Source organism: Bombus fervidus, chromosome 10, assembly GCF_041682495.2.
Source record: "Bombus fervidus isolate BK054 chromosome 10, iyBomFerv1, whole genome shotgun sequence".
In the NCBI taxonomy this organism is placed as follows: domain Eukaryota; kingdom Metazoa; phylum Arthropoda; class Insecta; order Hymenoptera; family Apidae; genus Bombus; species Bombus fervidus.
Window position 1 is genome coordinate 1,658,434 of NC_091526.1, and position 7,275 is coordinate 1,665,708.

General features: G+C 32.9%; 1 pseudogene; it reads left to right on the plus strand.

Moving 5' to 3' along the window:
• The first annotated feature begins 2,540 nt into the window (after window positions 1–2,540).
• Window positions 2,541–3,739, plus strand: LOC139991639 (regulator of microtubule dynamics protein 1-like; annotated as a pseudogene).
• Window positions 3,740–7,275: the final 3,536 nt, after the last annotated feature.

Sequence of the window (7,275 nt, forward strand, 5' to 3'; positions counted from 1 at the left end):
CGCGCACGTATATATGTATATATTTCTGGCAGTGTGATATTCATTTAGATTCTTTAGCAATGTAATGTTGTGTATTTGAGGTTATGTGTCAATTATTTGATTTCATATATACATATCTGGTATTGTGACAACATAGTATTGAAGGTTTTATTTCTAAATTATTGTGTGCTTAATGTGTTTTTACATATTTGTGTTTGATGATAGAATTTCTGTATGCAAATCTTCAAGTCATTGCTGTGTTAATTATTTTGAACGTTTGGCCTATCGACAAGTTGTTACTTAGTCCCAAGTGTTACGTTGTGTGTTCTATTTCTTTTATAGATTATTAGTAGTGGTTTAGTTTAGAATATAGATTATTTATATATATATTTTTTATATATAGACATGCATGTTTCATAATGTAGTTCCTATTTTATAACTCTTTATCGGAATGTAGGCTAGTTTTAAGTATGTATCTTAGATTATTGATTTGATTTAATAATGTAGAATGCGCACACATATATATATTTCTGATAATGTAACCTTTATTTCTTTAATAGTATAACATTGTATGTTTTATGTATTCGTTAGACTATTAGTTTTTTGATTTCATATATACATATATTTCATAAATTGATAATATTGTATTCGTTGCATAGTATTGGAAGTACTGTCTCTAATATTTACTAGGTTATTACATGTTTGGCATATATGTTTATACTTATATGTAACTCTCCGAGTTGTTGCAGCGTTGATTGATTAAAATATATTTATATATACATATATTCCTGGCGTTTCAATCATTTCCATTTCTGTAGTTATTCTTATTTCCTGGTTTACTTGTTTGGTTCATGACTCGTTCAATCCATTAGTTGGTTCTATTTATTTTATTTTATACTGGTTGGGTTTATATTATATTGAACCATAGGTTTTCAAATTCCAAGTCGGTTATTGGTAGGTTTATTTAGAGTTGTGTGTATATGTATTTTGTTTATTGGTTGGATCTATTAGTCGCCCTCATTTTGTTAATCCTTCCTTTCGTTTCGTAGTGCCTTATTCGCGCGTTTTGTATAGAGTGGTTTTCTTGTTCTTGTTACAGCACGTGCGGAGCGCGGGACGTGACAGTTATCTAGCACTACGATATCACGTATAACGTTATATACTATTACCTTCTAACCTATAGCGTTATACACTATTACCTTATAACGTATAACGTTATATACTATTACCATATAACATATAGCGTTATGTAGCATTACGTTCTAACGTATAACGTTATATACTATAACCTTATATCGTTATACGTTATATACTGTTACCTTATAACGTCTAATATTATATACCATTACCTTATAAAGTATAACGTTATGGAGCATTACGTTATAACGTATAACGTTATATAATATTACTTTATAACATATAACGTTATGTAGCATTACGTTATAACGTATAACGTTGTATACTACTTCGGTAGAACGTATAACGTTATGTAGCACTACGTTATAACGTATAACGTTACATACTATTACCTTATATCGTTATACGTTATATGCTATTACCTTATAACGTATATCGTTGTATACTGTAACCTTATAACGTATAACGTTATATACTGTAACCTTCTAACGTATAACGTTATGTAGCATTACGTTATAACGTATAACGTTGTGTACTATTACGTTATAACGTATAACGGTATGTAGCACTACGATATCACGTATAACGTTATATACTATTACCTTATAACATATAACGTTATATACTATTACCTCATAACGTATAGCGTTGTATACTATTACCATATAACGTATAACGTTATGTAGCATTACGTTATAGCGTACAACGTTATATACTATTACCTTATAACGTATAACGTTGTATACTATTACCTTATATCGTTATACGTTATATACTATTACCTTATAACGTATATCGTTATATACTGTACCCTTATAACGTATAACGTTATATACTGTAACCTTCTACCGTATAACGTTATGTAGCATTACGTTATAACGTATAACGTTATATACTATTACCTTATATCGTTATACGTTATATGCTATTACCTCATAACGTATAACGTTATATGCTATTACCTTATAACGTTATACGTTATATATTGTTACCTTATAACGTTATACGTTATATGCTATTACCTTATAACGTATAACGTTATATAATATTACTTTATAACATATAACGTTATTCAGCATTACGTTATAACGTATAACGTTGTATACTATTTCGGTAGAACGTATAACGGTATGTAGCACTACGTTATAACGTATAACGTTATATACTATTACCTTATATCGTTATACGTTATATGCTATTACCTTATAACTTATATCGTTGTATACTGTAACCTTATAACGTATAACGTTATGTACTGTAACCTTCTAACGTATAACGTTATGTAGCATTACGTTATAACGTATAACGTTGTGTACTATTACCTTATAACGTATAACGTTGTATGCTATTACCTTGAAACGTATAACCATGGAGCAGAAGCATGGACCAGAAAGAAACATGGAGCAGAAGCATGGAGCAGAAGCATGGAGGAGAATCGTGGTGCAGAAAGAAGAATGCAGCCGAATCAAGTAGCGGAATCATGGAGCAAACCGAAGCATGGCGCAAGCAGAAGCATGGTCCAAGAAGAAGCATGGAACAAGCATAAGCATGGACCAGAAGGAAGCATGGAGCAAGCCGAAGCATGGGCCACAAAGAAGAATGGACCTGAAGGATGGAGCAGAGGTATGGAGCAGAAAGAAGCATGGAGCAGAATCATGGAGCAGAGGCATGGAGCAGAAAGAAGCATGGAGCAGAATCATGGAGCAGAAAGAAGCATTGAGCAGAATCATGGAGCAGAAGCAGTGATAACTACAAAAGAAGTTCTAATAGGAAAAGCCGATGAATTATACGAGCGAGAACAATAGGAGGAAATACATAACCTTCTAATAAATTATAAAGTAATTACATTGCGTATATCACTTATAAATGTAGATAACAAAACTGAACATTTGTATAGGATAGCGGTGATATTGAAATTATATGGCGTTTGTGTAGAGCAATGTATAAATTGTCTAAGACTGTGAGTGAAGTAGATGGAAAGAAATGAATTTTCGAATCTTATGACTTAATACTTAAAGCACTTGAAATAAATGAGGATAATTGGGCTGCATACAAATGGGCATCGATTCTTCGCAATTGTAAGACTCTTTATGAAGGAGTGAAGGCACAAATAAAAGAGTCATATAATATTAAGAAACATATGCTGGTATATTTCATGATAATATATTAATATTTCTTTCCCTGATACGATGTCAAGCAATTGTATCGAATATGTTTAATATCGCAGAGAGCAATGGAACTAAATGCAAAAGAACCACCTCTTATGTACATGCTTGGTACTTGGTGCTATCAAGTTGCTGATTTAACATGGTATCAAAGAAAAATTGCATCTGTAATATTTGGAGAACCACCATCTTCATCTTTTGAGGAAGCTCTAAAATATTTTGAAACCGCAGAGGAAATTGATCCCAATTTCTATAGTCAAAATTTATTAATGTTGGGCAAAACCTACTTAAAATTAAATCAGAAAGAGCTATCTATGAAATATTTAAAAATTGCCCTTGAATATCCTGCAAAGAACGAAGATGATCGAGATGCTAAACAGGAAGCACAAAAGTTGTTAAAGAAACTTTAACAAACTTGACGGAAATTATGATCTATTATATGATAAATGGATATTATTATAGGATATGGAATTGAAAGGATAAAGTAAATTTAGAATCTATCTTTTAAGTAGAAGTATAAAATTTATTTACTATAAAGTACAGTACAACTTATGTGTGATGAGCTTTTTATACGCAACATCTAATTTAAGATTTAAGATTACTATATACATGTATATTTTATAAAATGTTTTATTTCAAAATGTAACATGTAGCAAATTTTAAATAGTTAATAGCAGTTGAAGAAAATTCGTATATACAATATGTCATTAAACTACCTTTCTCGCAAAAATTAGTTAAAGAAATATATTGTAACAGAATTAAAGTATCAAAATGTTAATGTAACATTGTCACAAATATCACGGTTTAATAAAGTAGTTTCCAAGTCGAATTATCGGTCAGGTGATTCTTCATTTTCCTCTTCCTCTCCGCGAGCCATAATTCCATCTTTTTGGAAAGCAGAGAGAAAATCAAGATATTGGCGTGTTTGAAGGCCGATTATCTCCCTTGGCACTCTTCCCATCAGATGGTATACAAAGGAACGATGCAGGCCAATCTGCATAGTGTGTTGACCAATCGGGGAAGTATACTGCACCACAACGTAATCCGGTGGTAGATCTTCCGGAACATGTGATATGGTGTGCAAGGCGTTAAATCCAAGTTGAGATTCCGCCATCGTTTCGTTATAAGGCACAATCTGGAAACAAAAAATAAAAAAAAAAAAATTTAATTTACGAATTGCGTGAAAAATCAGTGGAAGAAACGATTGAAAGGAAATAAGATACTCACTGTTCCAAATGTGACGAAAATGTATAAGCACGCTACCAATCGTAAAGCACTTCCAAACCTGAAGAACTTTTAAACGTTCCGCTCGATATTCGAACTGGAAATGCCCCCTCGAGCGAAATGCCGAGTTTATATAGTCGTCGGTGAGTTCCATGTGTATTACTACAGCATGGATTAGGACTTTTTGGGGGGACCCCCTAACTAGCAGGTAGGTAAAACCCAAGTAGTTGTTTGTTTGTTTGATGTTTGAAATATTGTTTAAGGGACAGACGGATTAGCAGGTGCGATGGTCGCCTCGGGTATTCCTTTGTCACCCTCTTCTCAATTATGGAAAATTCGAGAATGCGTTAGAGGATAAACAATCACAATAGAGTTGGAGAAAAATGCGATTCTAATTTATTATTAGTCATCGAGTAGGAAGCGAATACATTGCTTTTTTTTTTTTAATTTACGCTTTCTAATAAATAATAATTTATGTGTTACTTCTATATGGGTTACATGGTTATCACCACTGGGTTATTGGAGCAATAATCGTCTCGGGCGGTAGTTTATATTTTGTGTTTACATTTATAGGAGTTCGCTAATATTATAATTATGAATTATTCGAAGTACGTATATCGCTTAAATATATTCGAACGAATAATATACTTTATACAGAATTATATACTGAAACATTGAACGATACATCTACCACCGCTTTATTATTTCTTATGCATTAATTACACAGTCGTCGTATTTAGTATATAGTAAGTACAGCAGAAAAGTATTTGATCGATATAGTTGTCGCTTGTGCTATTCCGAAGATTGCATTGTAAATATCGTTTAGCTTTGAATATATTTTATTATCAAGGGACAGCTTTTTGTCGTTGGTATTTGGCGGAGGGTAACGATTAGTCAATAATGAGTCGTGAACTCCTTCTAGGTAGATTCAGCGAGAGGACAAGAGGTAGCTATATAATTCAAAAGCATTAATAGTTCCCGTTTTCCTTCTGCTTGAGAGAATGATTCATTGTCAGTAGATATAAAGAGGATATTATTCGATTTTTATTACGAACGTACATTAATACAAGTTTTGCTTATAGAATTAAGTTGTAGAAAATAATGGCAGTAATTGATCAATGCGAGTATCGAAAATTAAATTTCAATTTCGATGCTCTTGGATTTATTAATTATTTAAATTTATAACAATTAATTTTAATATAACATAAACTAGATATTCATCCGTTTATATTGCTCAAGGTATTTTTATTCCTTTTTATTTCAACCGTATTATTATTTTCAACGTATTATTTCAATTTTCAGCGTGTATGGTTGAATAAGTTGTTGGACAAACAATCGAAGTTATCTTAATTATTCGCGTATAATTAATATTATCAAATCGGTTCATTCAGTTTCCTTTTTATCGTTTTATATCGTTCCAAAACGGGTAACTGAAGCTCTTCGAATTTCACAAAGCTATCCCTTATTAAACGTTCGACAGTTCGCCATTCACCTTTCGCATTTTATTATCATGAATTCGCTTATTATCATGAGTATACAGACTGAATATCGTCTTTACAATTACGTACTGTCGACTATCACATTAAATAACGAGAGCTTTAGAAAAATTGAATTTGATCGCGTACCTATCGTCGTCTTAAGCATGCAAGTCGATTAAATTAAGCAGAAAAAGGAACGCATTGTCGATCATCGTTATTATGCTCGTTAACTTTACAGGAACAGCATGTTGAGATCGATGTTGAATAATTTCTGACGAAATGCAACAATATCACCGAAGCCGAAAAGAGAGCCGCCGACGTCGAGCGATACTTCAGGGAAGATTGAAGTCGACGACCAACAACCAATAGACCAGGCCTACGAATCAACACCATAAGAGCAAGACTACCCACGGTGGTTCTACGATCCGACGGACGACGATATAAATTCCTCGTTGATAGCGGAGCAGGAATTAATATACTTAAACGACTATGTGTATTAAGACCAACAATAGTGAAAGAACAAAAATTCTCGATGGGACACTCTAGATTTAAGACTAACGAACACGCGTTGATAAAATTATTTGGTAAGGTTGTAGAATTCTTCGTAGTAGACAATAACTTTCCGATTATAGAGGACGGCATACTTGGTTTTCCAGCCCTATCTAAATTTAAATTTGAACTATCAAACCAACAACTCAAACTAGACAGTAACATGCTCTTGTTGCAACAGGAAAACGACTTACCCCCAAAACAAACAGTGTCAAAAGAAAAGATAATACCGCAGCCGACGCACTACCTAGAATACATGTTCTAACTAGACGAGACGAAAATTATTCATACAAACGAAAAGATAGGTATAGGCGACGACAGTTTTACAGAGACAGAGAAGAACGCGATCAAAAACGTAAAATTGTAAAATCCCAATCAGTTTTCAAAGAAAGAGACCCCGTTTTAGGACATAACGATTATAAAAGGTATAAACATGATGTGGAATGGTTAGGACCATACACAATTGATAAAGTATGCACCCCATATTATTTGATTCAAGACAAAAAGGTACACGGCAATCGTTTAAAGCCCTACTTTCCAGGTCGACACTTCTCTTTGCCAGAATAGTATCCGCAGAGATAAATACCACACAAAAAAAACAAACAAACAAAAAAAAAAAAAAAACTGTATTCAGAAAAAAAAGAGAGAAAAGAATATTTCCATAACAATTTATGTATTAATCTATTTTTTCTGCCGAAATGAAATTTTAGGCAACAGCCCCGCCAGCACCAAACGCCCTGGCC